This window comes from Microtus ochrogaster, chromosome 6, assembly GCF_000317375.1.
Source record: "Microtus ochrogaster isolate Prairie Vole_2 chromosome 6, MicOch1.0, whole genome shotgun sequence".
NCBI classification, from domain to species: domain Eukaryota; kingdom Metazoa; phylum Chordata; class Mammalia; order Rodentia; family Cricetidae; genus Microtus; species Microtus ochrogaster.
The window spans coordinates 19,294,118-19,309,294 of NC_022013.1; the positions used below are offsets into that span (position 1 = coordinate 19,294,118).

Here is a 15,177-nt window from a genome sequence, read left to right on the forward strand (position 1 = left end):
TCCATGCTCCAGCCACGCATCCTCCATGCTCCAGCCATGCACACTGTTTTCTCTCCAGAGAACAAGATGCACCCTCTCCTACCTCCTGTAGTTGTTTATTTGTTACTGCCTTTCCTGCCTGCCCTACAGCCTGACAAATGCTATCTAGTCTTCAAAGGATGCTGGATGCTACTTTTTTTCCCACAAATCCTTCCTAGGTTCTCTGACACAAAGTTATCCACCCCCTAAAACTGTACTATTACTTCATCTATTATGACCTAGTATTTGTATTCTGTGTACAAACATTCTTATTCCTGCAAAGTAGCCTCTTTCAATAAAAGTAATCCATCACCTTGCTAAGTTAGGACCTTCTGACATGAAATGCTATGGAATCCATGACGCAAATGGCATTAGCCAAGTTGGAAAATTACCTGACCCACATACAAGAAGGCACAACACCAAGAAGATTTTCATTGCCACACACAAGTGCTCATTCTAGAGATGAAGTTACAAATCACTGGACAGACTGAAAGCTGAGTCAGCATTCTGCAACGGCTGCAAGGACCACTAACTCTAGAGCTGTGTTTGTGTTCTAATCCCACCTTTGTGATTATGGGAGAGGTATCTAACTTCTCTACCTGACTGTGCTCACCTGTATCTCAGTGCTCCTGACAACCATCTACCTCTCCCTGCAGGGCCATTGGGAGGTTTCGACTCATGCACAAAACACAGATAAATATAGGTATTTGTAAGTTATATGTCTTCACCACTGTTACTAGAAAGAGACTTCACTGTCTTGCTGTCAAGTCTGATTGTCCTCTGTAGCCTGGCAAAGGTTGTGACGGACAAGGTGAAATTCATCACGGGAGTGGTCCTCCATAGAATGGACAGAATCCTGGTCAACAGAGCGGTCATATGAGGCCCTGGGTCAAACCGACAGAAAGCTTTCAGCCACCAAAAGGCTAGTACACAAATAGCCATTGTGTCCATAAATACATCCATTGTTGTCATCCAGATGGGCCCCGAAAAAAACTGTTGGGCTTACATATTTTGGCCAATGATTCGACATAAAGGCAAGCACAAATAATTGCTACAAAAGAAACCTAGCACTGTACACTGAGTTTAGTCTGATAAGCAAGTTCTGCGCCCAGGCTTTTAAGCCACAGCATTTAGAAGGACTTTGAATACCGGAGTCTGCTTCAAAGATGCTCAAATGATACAGTGATTTGTTTATTGATGGTGTGGTTAATAGAATAGCTGTGACTGCAGGGCATCAACAACTGTCAACATTAGCATACATTAAACACACGCTGAAGCCATAGTGCTTCAGCTTGGTCTTACACTACAGACTCAGATACACTGGGCAAGATCAAAACAGCTAGTAAACTTGATGCTTGATCACTGTTTACTCAAAGCACAGGCAGGTACTCTCATATCCAAATGATTACAGTGTTAGGAATAACAAACTCATTCATCATCTTAATTTTAGACAGAATATACTAATTATATGAATTATAGCAAGCAGGCTGATACTATACAAAACAAACACACAGAAACTGTGGCCTTTGTCCCATGGTGACTGGAATCCCTACGTTCCCTCATCTCTGGAAGACTGGCCCATACGCTTCTGCTGGTTCCCTTCATCCCGGTGTCAGGAAAGGTTAGTCAGGGTAGACTGAAGGCTAAAGCAAATGTCCCCAAATCTCAGCAGCCTCGTACAAAAACACTTCACCTCTTCTTCACCTTGCACTCTAAGTTGCTGCGTATCAGGGGCTCGCTTCCACACGGCCACTTTGGGGACCCAAGTTTCTTCCTTCTGTCATCCAGCCAGAGACCTCCCTGGACCCTCAACAGCTGATCAGCAGGTCAGAGCAAGAGGAGTTGTAAACAATTACCCCTCTTTGAGCCTTATCTCGCATCTGTATACATCCCATAATGATAAGCAATTGGGGTCTAATACATAGATTGTCAATTGGTGGTAATTTTATCTCCTGAAATATAGAGGTTCATCAGATTGTTAGACAATGGCACCTAGTGGGTAGAATCCAGGGGCACTATTAAACACCCCACAGCACAGTTAGGTACCTCCACAACAAGGAAACATCCAATCCCACTGTTAAAATGCTGAGATTTCAATGGGCTAATCTCTGTCACAGTCATCTGTATGTCCATACTGGAATCCACCATCACTTTCCACTAATCAAGCCCAGCAGTCCCGCATGGGGGTCATTTGCTAGTCTCTTCTTCCTCCAGCTGAACTCCTTACCAAGTCAAGGACCCAACAGTCAGAGAATTCACATTGGAAGGGGATGACAACGTCATGCAGAGTTAAAGAGAATGAGATTAAGGAGAGCAAGTGGAAGGAGGTAATTCCGGCTGTGGGAGTTGGGAGGAGACCTGATAGATGGGTGAAGAGAAAAGAGGCCTTGGGGAGGGGGGGGAGGACACATCCTACAGCTCTCCCTCAGCATACAAGGAAATGGCATGACTCACGGAACAGAGTTGTCCAAAGAGAGACTTCATTCTTCCTGGAATGAGGGGCAATAGTAACAGACGAGGGCTGTAAAATGCTTTTCTGTTCAAATGTGGGGTTTGGCACTGCATTCAAGAAAGGTATGGGGCCTGGTATCTCGTGGGATATCTGACAGAATAGCAAACACTGACTTTCAAAAAGTGACCCTTGTAGAAACAGTTCACACCACCAGGCTTCGCAGAAGCTGCCCAGCACAGTGGAATGCTCAAGCGATAGGGAAAGCCACTCCTAGACAACCGAAAGAATTTGACACCAACATTTTCAAAGACGGCTCCTGAGCCAACAGCAGAGTGATTAGGGCAAATAGAACATCCAAGCCATACACCTTGCACCCAAGGACAGGCTCATGTGGGGCTCTGGTTCTTCTAGTAAACTATGCGGCACTGAAGCGTCTTTTAGTGATTTCCCTTTCCAGCTCCTCACCCCCGTTTTGAGTACTCTCCCACTGGGTGAGGGTATGAGGACCAGACCAGAGCTGTGGGACAGATCAGCTGAAGCAGTGCTGCAAGCATCAGGGATGAGGCAGATCCCATACCTGAATTGAAAAGGCGGGTATTGTGATGTGCATTTGCAATCCCAGAGCTGGGGACCTAGGGATTGCTGGGTCCCTGGGTCTTATTAGTAAGCCAGCCTCCTCTACTTGGTAACAAAACGCACAGCAAATAAAACCAAAGATGTATGCCATCTGAAGCGCAATACCTGAGATCACCCTCTGCTGTCCACACGTAAACACACACAAAAGAAAACAGATGTGACCGCATCACCCAGGGCCATTGCCTGTTCTGGCATAAGCCTACCATGTGCCCAGAGCCAAGTCACTAATGTTCCCAGGTTCTAGCCTCCCAGACAAACATGTCTTCAGGCACTTTAAACCAGAGTGCTTAAAGTACAGGACGGGCACAACCTATCGCATGTGTGCTGGAGCTGACACCCACCTAGCCAACAGCTCTCGGTTTGTAAAATAAATTTTATAACTCTACATGTTTGGGAAGAAAACTCTCTGATAGCCTACCATGTCATTTGATGGACGTTATCAGTGAGCAACTTCTTCAACAGACTTGAGCAAGATGTTTGAAAATGAAACTGAAATCACCACAGAAACAGCAGAGACTTCTGATTTTGAGGATAAAACCGAATTTTGGAACGACTGTGTTTCTGTGAATCTCTTCACTCCCCACTCTGCCTCCTTCCCATCACTGTCTCACTGCTTCTGTGATGAGCTGGGGAGAGACAACATATATTTAACTATTCGGTACGACAGATTATATAGAGTACTATCAGTTACCTAGCCAAAAAGAAAGCTTATAAAAGGAAGAAATTTGTTTCTTTACAAGTCAGAATCATTGGGGAAAACAAATAAGATTGTGCACAACCGCTTCCACAGAGAGAGTGGGGGGATTCTAGATCGCAGGCAGACACCCCTTTTGCTAGATTGGGCTCTAGATTGAGCCACGTTTGCCTTCAGGAAAATGACTACAGAACCTCGTGCTGCCACCCTACGTGGAACCAAAGAAGACCAGGCAAGTGGCACTGACGACATCAGCCTACACGTCAAAGCTGATTAGGGCTGCCCTCCCAATTTACAAGGAATTCTACACTGTCTACATGGTGTCTCTCTTCCATTGAAGACTAGGCCTGGCCGTGAGGGAATCTCAGTCTCTGGGGTACAATGAAAAGAGCATGTTTGGAAACTCCAAGGGCAGACTCCACTCATTAGGTGATATAGGATCTGAAACCTAACATAGGCATTTTTCCTTCTTAGTGAAGGCATTTTCCATGGCAAACTAACAAATATCTTGCAGGACAGTGTGACAACTACCTCGGGATGTAATTATCAAATACCTTAGTTATAAAACAAAACCCTAAGGGTAGATGAACCATTAATTTTAATAGACTGGAGAGAAAAGGAAAGCACCAACTAAACCAGCATTGAGCATTTTGCTTTTAGAAAGGCTATTCACCAAATGCAATCGGCTCACCCAAGATTCCCCTCGCTCAAGCAAGCTATTCGCCTTTTACTTAGGTGAGCTAACGTAAAATGAAGAAATCCCGCTCCTCAACGTACAGTGAACATGATGTCTTAGTGATCACAACAATTTCATGCAGAAAATGGCATAGGTGCCTTACAATTACCTCCCATGCTGCATTCATGAAAGTAGCAGAAGAAACAACCACCAAACTAACCGAATATACCAGCTGCTGGCAATCCGCTACAGACTCTGCTCACAACAGCATAGTAGCCTTGGATGCACTACTATCCTTCCCGAGGAGACAGGAACACAGGGGTTATCATGTAACATCCGGTAAATACTTAGAGAGTCTGTGGGACTGAATGTCTTAGCAGTTTCTTTCCAAGATATACTAGTGCATAGAGCCAGGCCTAGTTCACTTCCTCCCCCAGGTGTTGTAGCAGATTCATCATGAAATCTCTCTAGAATCCTTGGGAGAACGCACGAGGTCTTGTGTGTACAGCATCCCCAGGCAAGCCCACGTTTCTGTCATGTTTACAACATTGGGCAAGTTCCAGAAACATCCCTGCTTCGAACAAAAGACAAGGCAGTTTGATTGTCTTTTGGGCTGTGTGATTTCCCTAAGAAGAGAAACATCGAAGACAGACTCCTACATAAACATACTGCAGATGCCGCCGCACCAAGACAGCAAAGGACATCTAGAATCAAACCCATCCAATTACGAGAGACTCGATGTGAACTGGCTCAACACTGATGGTGATCAGCAACCGCAGCCTGACCAGGACTCGGGGAGAAGAGGTGCCAAGCCTTCTTTGTATGGCTCTTTAAGTGACTGCTAAAGAACTCACTGCTCCCAACAAGTCTTCATTGAGTGCTCACCGTGTTCCTAGCTGTGGACAACAGCCTGGGCTAGCTCAGGAGCAGCCACTGGTAAGGGCAATTTCTGAAATAATTCATTAGCTTTGTATTTCTAGTATATTTTTATTTACTTATTATATTGTCTGATTTTGTTGTCTTCATTAAAGGATCTTTCTTTTAAAAAAAAAACAGAAACAGAAGACTAGCAGCAAGCAAAGACCCACTCCAGATTCTTCTCTCTGCTCGGTCAATCCTCCCCTTCACCATCCTCATGCCCGAGCTGGCCAAATGCCCACAATGTCTGCTTTAGGATGGCATACAATAACCATAATACACAACAGAACTTCTATAGAGAAAGGCAATTTGCCCCAGTTTTCTTCTGACTGTTCAGCGGTAAAATGGAGTTTTGTGACCTAGGTGTTCCTATGTAATAGACAGCCTTGGGCACACCCTGCACAAGACCCCTGAGCCCAGGAAAGGGGCAGACTAATGAGGTCTTAACACGAGCAACATACTGCACAAACCCCTGGCCTCTCCCCTTGGCTATCAGACTGCGGAAGCAGTGGCCCAAGGCATTGAAATTTCTCCAGGATTCTCATACCAAGGTAAGGAAAAAGCAGGAGCCTGGGTGCAGAACTTATCTCCCAGGAAGAGATTCCACACAGCGCCTACAACCTGTCAGACCCCATGTCAGGAGAGCTGGAGCTGAGATGGCGATGGGTCAACAATGCACCAGAAGTTCTTGAACCCTCATGTCAGCACCCTGAAGATGAACTTTGGGATCACTGGACCTCTTTATCTATCCCTCTTCCCTATGTACCCACAGTGAATAAATCTCTTTTCTCTGCTTTTCACTGTTGCTTGTCTCTTTTTTCAAAAATCTGATTTATTTGTTTTCTATGTGTATGAGTATCCACCTGCATGTATGTATATGTAGCAATGTGTCTGGTGTTCATGGAGATCAGAAGGTATTGGAGTTACAGTCAATGGAGTTACAGATGGTTGTGAGCACTCATGTGGGTTCTGGGGACCAAATCTGGGTCCTCTGTAAGAGCAGCAAGTGCTCTTTAATGGCTGAGCCTTTGCTCTGGCCTCTATTGCTTATCTCTATAACTGGCCTCTTGAGGATGCTAAGAGACTAGCTTGTTAGGACTGCAAACACAAGTACAACTCAATGCTCCAACAAGATCATTCTGGTGTGTCCTTCACTGGGCTTGGAGAAAGGAGCTGTTGTCCTAAGTCAGCTCAGCAACTCTGGTTTCCTCATTCTCTTTCTGAGTTGTTGCCTCTAGCTGCTTCTAGCTGGCTCCAGCTTCCTCCTGAGCAATAGTTCCTTCAAAACTAAAAACCACTTGAGAAAAATGTGATAGAGATGCCCCAATATGTCAATGTTAAGTCCTCAATGACAATAAAGTACAAAGGGAACCCTGTGACTCTTGTAGGCTTATAAATATTTAGGGGAAGTCATCTTCTAGGCTAGCTTACCTGCTGCTTAGACCAGGCTTTCTCACTGATAGGTGGCAGATGTTGAATAAAATTGAAGTGAATAATAGCTGCATTTATTAGTGCTTGCCACATGTAGTGCATGCTATGTAATCTCTAATAATCTATCAATATCCTGTCTGTCTGTCTGTCTGTCTTGTTCCCACGACAGCTCAAGGAGCTTGATTCTCTCCCACTTTTAAAATGAAACAATGCCCAGTCAGTCCTTAGTTATTCAAGGTCAAACACAATGCCGCCACACTTTAAAAATTCCCTGCTTCAAACCGCTCCCCTGGAACAGGGCCATGAAAACACATGGTAAGAAATCAGAAATTGAGAGATAGTACCAGACACATTTCTTTTATTCTCTTTCACTTTAGCTTTGTATTTACAAAAATACTGCGTTAAGTATATACATTAAACTGAAAGAAAATAGAGACTTTTGTTAGACTCGCACCTGGTAAAGACAAGCACCCACTACTTGAATAAATATAATTGTTTATCCAATATGTGGCTTATTCACTGGTGATTGATGTTTCAAATGCTGGTTATATTCCCTTAGGTTCCGGCCTTGGGGGTTTTGAAGTATCAGTGTCATAGGGCAGGAGAAGACAGAGGATCACTTGGTCAAGTTAAGGCTGACCCTGTCCTCCAAAAGATACAAAGTTCTCTAATGTGCTCCTAACTAGTTTTTGTTTGTTTGGTTGGTTGGTTGGTTGGTTGGTTGGTTTGGTTTGGTTTGTGTTGTTTATGTTATTTTGGTGGTAATTATTTTGACATAGTTTCTTGTAATCCAGGCTCCTCAGTAAGTAACTTTGGCTGACCTTGAACTTCTGAACCTGTTGCCTCTACCTCGCTTGGTTCAATGCCCAAACCACAAAATAAATAAATACATTTAGTAAGGTGGTGCACACCTGTAATCCCAGCACTGGGAAGGGAAGGAGATGGATGGGAGTTCAAGATTGTGTTTAGCTACATATAAAGTTTGAGGCCAATGTGGATTCTAGGAGATCTTATTTCAATAAAAAAAAAATAAAGTAAACTAAATAAGTGCTGAGATTAAAGGCAAGTGCCACCCTGTCTAGCTCTCCAGCCATTCGTAATCTCACACTACTACCCCAAACGGAACCACGTTGCGGCCGGCACACCTGCCAAAGAACGTCACTTCACAGACTGGTTTTGAGACATTTGCCTCCGCCCCATTCTCTATCCTTCAAACTGAGAATGGTTTGTGTGAATGCATTCCTGTCCAGCTTCTGCCAGAAGCTGACACATTTCTCTCCGTGGTGATAACACTCTTCTTCATGATCGGTCACGTCAGTTCTAGAACCAACAGAAACCAGGTGCACAGAGATAGCCGTGAGAGGATACGCGGTGGTCAGCCTTGTCACTCAGTCCATCAGACAGATGCCATCATCACTCGTTTGCATGGGCGTCTGCTGACACAGGAAGTCCTCGTGCTGCTAGCACTGTGTCGCCAAGGAGAAGATTGGTTGGTTGGTTGGTTGGTTGATAGACTGATTGATTTTGTAAGTAACAGACAAAAACAGGCTGAAACAAAAGACCAGTTTTGCTAGAATGACCAACAGTAAGAATTTTTACCCTCCAATCATAGTGCTATGATAAGGGCAGCCTGGTATTTTCAAATTTAATTCCATATTTAATCATTGTTAACATAATCAGAGGAAACGTTTAGAAGCAAACTTCTTTCTAATCTTTGAGAATATAGGACAAAAGTGTCTATAGTTCCTTCATTGTGGTAGATCAAAATCGGTTCCTATGTCAAAGATTCACCAACAATAAGGTATTGATTGATCACTCCTTGTGCATTAACAAGGTGGTAAACACCAAGTGGTGTGAGATTCATCCGGGTCTCGTGTTGTAGGAGCTTTTGAAGAAAAAGATCATGTAGACAGCAGTTGCTGCCATCCCCTGGAGGGAAGTGCCCCTCGGCTACCCTCTTCACTGCTGGGCAGGACCCAGAAGGGCAATGGCTGAAGGGTCTCATGCACTAGGGCTCTGGGGAGAGGAGGCTTAATGGCAAAAGACATCCTCGGACATCTCTTTAAAGCTCCTGCCTTTACGTTAGTTAGCTTTGATAAGTTTCTATGATACAGCGACTAAACGGAAAGATACTCCAGTACTAACAATGTAGTGTTCTTTGTCGTGAACGATGATGAATAAGTGAACAAATGAATATGAATGAATGAAAATGAATGAAATGAGAGATCAGAGACGACCTTTCCACAGACTTTTGATAATGAAGGATCAGTAAGGGATCAAATGACCCAGGTAAATGTTGAGCTGAGTAGAAGCTATAGGGTGAGAAGAGGGAAAAGGCAGGACACTGCGGCCACACAATGCACAAGAACCAAGAAAAGTGCAATTAAGTTTTGGGAAAACTATTGGTGGTACATGCCTATAATGCCAACCAAGATCAGGGAGGCAGAGGCAAGAAGGTACCTTGGGGCTTGCTGGTCACCCATCCCAGCCTTACTCAGAGAACCCTAGGCCAGTAAGAGACCCCATCTGAAAAACCAAGTGGGTGGTGTCTGAGTTAGAACAACACCAAGCTGTCTTCTGACTTGTACATGTACACACACATAAGCAGAAATGAAGACTTGAAAGGAATTCAGGGATCAAACCAAAGAAAACGAAAGGAAAAATAGGAACATAAGCTCCCTCCCAGGAAAACCCTGAAATATACGTAAATCATGGGCACTGACTCCTGGGACCCACAGCACAACAGAGCCCCCAGAAGAAGCAGAACCATGCCTTCTTCCCCCCACCCCATCTTCCTGACTACTGGGGCTTTGTGACGGTAGGTGGCAGGGAGCACTCATTTTTGCCACAAGTGTCCTCCACCAGCATAACCAACTTCATAAGAGCATTAACGAGGTCACATAGAATATAGAAATACATTTTCAAGTTGGTTAAATGTCCTTCAAGGTGAGTCTCACGGGGCTCTCTTCTCTTTCTCGCTCATACTGTGTTTGCCCTTGGCCTAACCCTGGAGTTCCCTCCTCGATAACTCCCTCTCCGCTCTCCGCCCAGCGTTGCACTCAGATGAAGCTGGGCTGGAAGGGTGCCGCATCACTAGGCTAAAGCACTGCCATTTCAGAGATTAACTCAGTTTACTATGTCGCTTCTATGTATCTTTGAAAATTACTTCAAGGTGACAAAAGCAATACTATTTCATTAAATTCTCCGCTCAACTTTAAAGTACATATCAAATCTTAAAGATTCTAATCTATGCACATAGGGTTCCAGGGATGATCTCAAAGTGGGCAATGATGTTTAAGTGGTCAGCTCATCCCAAAGCAACTTTCTCTCTGAAAGCAGCCAGGGTTATCCACACCCTTTGCAAGGCGTGGTCCACAGCACCCAGTTCTTTGTATGGGGAGTAAGGCGAGGCAGGATTTAAAATGCACCACCCTCATAGCCAGCTTGAATGAATACCCTAGAACCCTCTGGTGTCCTGTGAGTCCACTGACCTGAAAAAACCTCCTGGCCAAATTGCTTTTTCTAAGCATCAAAATTACAGGAGTTGTTTTAAGCCCATCCCTACCTGTTCTCATCTGTTTTCCTAAGGTCTTAGCTACAGCAGGTCACCTTCTGGGTGACTCTAGGCCCACCTGCCATTCCTTTCTATCCTGGGATATTCCAAACAAAATCAGGAAGTCTTAGACAAGAAGCAGATGGTAAGGGAGAAAAAGTCTGCAAAAGACATTTCCGCGTTACATAATGCTGGGCATGAAACCTGCTAGCATTGGCCTTGGAAATAACTACTAGCCTATTGCTGCAGAGAAACCGCACCTCAGACAGTCGTAAAGAAAAATTCTCTATGTTTTGATAATTAGGAAATAATCATAAAAGTAAATATACTGACACTTTAGTAAATAACAGGTTGGAGAAGATCTTTGTTTTTAATGTATGTGTACATGTTTGTATATAACGTGTATGTGCACGTGTGATATGAATTCACGTTCCTGTGTTTGCATGTGTGCAAGTATGTGCGTGTCCACAACACACATGTGTAGGTCAAAGGACCGAGGTATTGGTCATTACCATCTACCTTGTTTGAGAGGGTGTCTCTTTGTCATTCTCTGCGGCAAACACCAGGCTAGCTGGAATAAAAGCCTCCAGAGAGTCTCCTGTCTCTCCTTCCTTTGTTGTTGGGACACTGGGATTACAAATGTGTTCTCCAAAATTCAGCTTTACTTGGGAGCTGGGAATGTAAGTCCGGTCCTCAGGCTTGCAAAGCAAGCACTTAACCCACTGCGTCATCTCCCCAGTCAATGGACCACACTCTTTAAGGTATTTACCATTTTTCTTTTACTCAATAGCTGCTCATGGAACAGCAAATACCTTCTGAGTCTTGAGCCAGGCCCCGTGAGACAAGAAATGTATAAGTCACTAGTGTAGCACAGCTGTTCCCAGTGCTTCCCACTTACATGCAAGAAATACTGAATTGTAGCTAAAGAGGTCATAGAGCTTGCTCGGGACCAGAACAGTGCAACATGCTTCTGGGCAGCATTGTGGGATTGATTGACACCTGAGCCACTTCCTCTCTTGAGTGCAGTGATCCCTTAGGATCAAGCTCCATCACGCCTCTATCAGTTTAGGGTCTGAGTGACTACAAAGAGCCTGGCCTTTCTACTCAGTAAGCCCAGGAAAGAAGCTGCCAGGCAGGGACATGTGGAGCGCTCCTTACTACAGCAAAATCTGTAACACATCGCTGCTGGAAAGGACTGGAAAGAAGCCCACAAAAGTCTACCTGTCCCATCTGTCTTCTAAATCGGGTAACACAAAAATGTAGACTTTGGTTCAAACTTGATGCACAGCAGGGTGTGAGAAGCACCTTGAGAAGAAGGTATAGGAACAGTGGTCAAGAGGAAATGAAAACAGATGACCTCCCTACATTGGTCGAGCCTCAGCAGCCATGGAGAACCCAGCGGAAGAGTTCAAAGTTCATAAAGAAAAGGCTACTTCTGACCCAGCCCAGGCACTTAGGGAGTAGAGAGCACCCTAGAGACAAAGATAACCAAGCAGAGGCCACATGAGCCTCCGAGGAGGCTCTTCCCTTGTCTCAGCCCCTTACATTTCTCTTTCTGCCTACAAGCTCTCTGAGGGTGATTCACGACTGTGTCTCTACCCATCACTCATCCCTAGGCTCCTCTCACAGACCTGTTATCTATTAAGTGCTCAAGAACATCTGCTGAATGAGTTAGTGAGAACCAAGAAAAGCTTTGGAACCAAAAGTCAGCCATGCCAACCTAAAGCTAAACCCCCAGGAAAAAGAGACTCCTCATGGTGGGGGGGGGGGGAGGGAGCCAATGAAATGCAACATTTCATTATGAGTTATCACAGCACATGATTAAAAATCACAATAAAACCTAACACTACACTGTGGCTATCTTTGTTCTTGGACATGCAATTACATGTGCAGGCAACTGTTTTCTTAGGTGGAAAATTGTAGGTGAGTTTTTTTTATCTATTAAAAAAGCCACACCCTTGGTTCTATTGCATTATTACATTCTCTGTTATTCCGTCACGTGGTTTTCCTTCTCGCCGCAGCCCAGGACACACCCTGAATTACTGCTGACAGAAAAATCACCTGTCAGAATACCTCCATCCTGGCACCATTATAGGAATCTTGTCTCCCCAAAATCTTTGTTTCAGAAGAGCCACATGACAGCTCCACTGGTAATTACTTTCCAAGCTTTCCATAGGGTTAGCACGGGTGTCGCTCCTTGTTTCAAAGCCACCTTTCAAAGCAAAACTACTCTAGACCTGAATGACAAGAGTCTCAAGTTTCTTACACTTTATTTTGAAAGGGGATTGGGGGAAACTGTAAAGACCCCGCTGTAGTCCTTGATGATGCCATGGGGAAAAAGATCCCAGGAACCTATGGCCTTTTGTGATCTGACTTCCTAGGAAAGGAAGCCCCGAGTCCAGCCCTCTTTATGCCAGTGCAGAGATGTGTGTCCTCGTCCATCTGAAGGTGAGATTTCCATGCACTCTGTCAAATTAATCTCTGATCTGGTGAGGCTGATCACAATAGACCTATCCTTGAAATGAGAAGAACAGACCTAAAGATAAAATGCAGGAGAGTCCAATGGTTCATATCTATACAAGTGGAAACTTAACTGAAGCTTTGTCTTCTCCAGGCTTTCTGCTCCTTCCCAACAACCCTTCCAGTAACTTGGTGCCTGTCCACCCTGCTCATGACATGGCAAATACTATTACAATAAATGATGGGAGAGAAACAGTACTATCTCCTAAGGCGGCCACTGCTCTCAGCCAGTGCCCTAACTGAGCACTGGTCAGATTTTTCATCGGCTTCACAATTATCAGTCTTCCTACAGTATCATTAGATGACGTCCCTACTGTAGACAAAAGACTGCCTTATATCCAAGCCCACATTCAGGTACAATTGTCTGCGAACGGGCAGCATCAAAATTCCCACCATCCACTGGAACTAATACACTCCAATGTAAGCTGCCCCCAGTGGCCTCTCCAAAAGGAAAGGATGAAGTCATTTGCGATTTGCTGTTGGAACAAGACATTCAAATGAAGTTCCTTAGATAGGGCAGGTTTTGTTTGCCTGGTTGGCCAGCCCCCACTCCTTCACAAATGGGAATGCTGTGGAAGCAGAAACCACCCAAGCAGTCCTGGGCCAGCACTGTGGGCCCAAATAACCCAGAGACACGCAGGCAGTTACACAGATCATCGGGGTTACCTGGATCTGTCGCGTGTCCCTTTCACCCCTGTCTGCGTGATGACATCAAGTGGAAAGCATATGCATTGGGGAAGCAAGAGGCTGACAATCAGGAAGCGCGACTGGGACCCAGCTTTGTTCAGCCTGCAGTGAAACACAGGCAGTAAGGGGTTAGATACACGTGTCACAGACAGAGATCCAAGCACCCTCCAGGGCCACTGGGATAGGAGTGGGTGTCCCGGGAGGGTGAGACTGAGGGTGGAATGCTGTCAGGGCAAGGAAGGGGCATCATGGCTCTCCCAGCTCCTCTGCAGTCTCCCCCGCCCCCAAGTTCTCCCGCGGTATAGCAGCTACCAGCAACAGTAATCCCTCAGAAAGATAGGAGTACGGATGGAGAATACCATCATCTTGTGGCCAAGATGGACTAGCAAAATACACTAGTTAACCCAAACAGCTGGCAACGCGGGAGCACAGTCACCCGGGCTGCAATTTGCGAGCATCCTTTCCTTGCCCGGGCCACCACCTCTTCAAGTCACTGTCACTGTTTTGTCAATTACCCTACTGTTTCCAAATCTGTGCAGCGCTCCCCCCACCACACCCCCAAGGTAGGCGGGATCCCAGACCAAAGCTTTCCAAGCATCTCCCTACAAGTCCAGCTGGCTTTGTCCTGCCGCTGTCCTTCCAAGAGCAAGCGCCCCAGGCACCTGGGTCGGCACAAAAGACCCCTGGAATCTGGCCCTCCACTCGGCTCCCTTTTCCCAAGAATGGCTAGGGGTCAACTTCTAGCAGGACATCTTGGACTGGAAAGGCAGGACAGGACCGCAGGGGACTAACCGGGGCTTGGAAAGGCTGGGGGCCACAGCATGGACGCGCGCGCTCACACCTCAAGGGCGCGCGCAGCTCATGCACAAGGCGAGCTCCCGGGACCAGAGCTCCAAGGGGGCATCCCAGGACTCAGAGGAACCAGAGGCAGCTGCCACGGCCCCATCGCGCTCCCAACTCGAGCAATGCCCGGGAGAAACGCAACTCCCGGGACCACCTCCCTGGAAGACTCCACTACAGCTCCGCACTTTTTTTTTTTTTTTACCCAAATAGGCCACCCCAGCCACAGTCCAAGAGGTACCCCCAAATGTATCCTAAGCTACCGTTGCCCTTCCCGGTTTTCATTAGGAGCAGGCATTCCCGCGCGCCTCCTCTGCACCCGGGACCGGGGAGCATACAGAGCCAGAAAACAAACCGAAACTCACTGACCTCTCTCGGCCGCTGGCTCTGACTCTCCTATGCTGGCTGTGGCCGCAGCAGCATGGGAAGCATGGGCAGCATCCCGGGAGTCGGCGCTGCCTGCCGCGCTCTGCCAGACGCGCGTTGGGGGCCGCCTGCCGCCTGCTTCTCCCGCCGCGGGTTGCGGGGCGGCGCGGGCAGAGTGGCGGCGTCTCCTCCCGCAGCCCAGCTCCCGGCCCGTCCTTCCCTTGGCTTCAGGCGGCGCCTTCCATCCGCCCCGCCACCCTCGGCGTCCTGGATTGGACACCCTCCGCCAGGCGCTGGTCACCGAACGGGAGCTTTTTGTGTCACCCCAAAGACCCAAGCGCTGAAGGGGGCGGGAGGCTGAGCTCTGCCTCACGGCACCGCCCCTC

The 15,177-nt window shown here is 46.4% G+C and overlaps 1 protein-coding gene across 3 annotated transcripts in view; it reads right to left on the reverse strand.

Annotated features, from left to right (window-relative positions):
• Positions 1-14,870, reverse strand: part of Rnf152 (ring finger protein 152) — a 75,574-nt gene extending 60,704 nt beyond the window's left edge. For 2 of the 3 annotated variants that reach the window (XM_005348283.3, XM_013346688.2), the window contains exons 1-2: positions 14,795-14,870; positions 13,565-13,687 (exon numbers count right to left, since the gene is read on the reverse strand). The gene's annotated coding sequence lies outside the window, so the exon portion shown is untranslated. Of the gene's footprint in view, positions 1-3,524; positions 3,733-13,564; positions 13,688-14,794 lie in introns of all 3 variants that reach the window. The other variant, XM_013346687.2, reaches the window with a different exon arrangement.
• Positions 14,871-15,177: the final 307 nt, after the last annotated feature.